Below are 812 nucleotides of genomic sequence, written 5' to 3'. Positions count from 1 at the left end.
GCGTAGTGGGAGACGCTGAGGAAGCGCTCGTGGGGAAAACGTGGGACGGGCCCACGGGAGACGGCCCGAGCGCTGCGTGGCGGAAGTGGGACCCAGGGAAGGAGGGCCTGCCCCGTTCCTCGGCACACTGGGAGCGCTGCCGGCGTCGGTCAGCCGTTCCCGCGCCCGGAAATGCCGCGGGGAGGCTCGGGAAGAGTCCTCACGCGACCTCAGCGGGACGAAACGCAACTCTGGAGGCCCTGATCCCTGACCCGGTCCTTGCGAAGCTGTCCTTCGCCGGGGCCACCCGGGCAGAGTGCGGGGCCGGCGCGCACACTCCGCGGGCGGGCGGGCGGTGCCAGGGCGGCCTGGCCAATCACCCCGCGCCCCGCCGTCCACCGGGCTGCAGTGTGCAGGCCCCGGGGGGCCACGGTGTCATTGCCCAAAGTCACCCCAGCTTTGCAGCGCTTGCAGGATGGCAGCACAGACTCCGGAAGTCAGAAGCGTGAAAAGGTTTCCCGTGGGGATCCGAGGGCGGGAGTTGTGCTGGCCTGAGAATCGAGAGGGACCTGGCTTCTGCCATTGTCACTTCACCCGTCTCGCTTCAGCTGTCAAAGGAGCATGTTGACAAGTCCGAAGGCTCCTTCTAAACTCTAAGATTCACCGACTGAGAAAACTAACTGATGTGTATTAGGACTGCAGAAACCATTCATTAGTAACCAGTTGTTGATCGTATCTATTATGGCCGGGATGAAATTTTAATAATACAAGAAAAAAGGCCAGGCTGTGATTCAAGAGCCACTCTCTGGAACTGGCTCTTTTCTATTCTTCAC

This window comes from Neophocaena asiaeorientalis, unplaced genomic scaffold (genome assembly GCF_003031525.2).
Source record: "Neophocaena asiaeorientalis asiaeorientalis breed wild unplaced genomic scaffold, Neophocaena_asiaeorientalis_V1.1 scaffold4, whole genome shotgun sequence".
In the NCBI taxonomy this organism is placed as follows: domain Eukaryota; kingdom Metazoa; phylum Chordata; class Mammalia; order Artiodactyla; family Phocoenidae; genus Neophocaena; species Neophocaena asiaeorientalis.
This window is presented reverse-complemented; position numbering follows the sequence as displayed.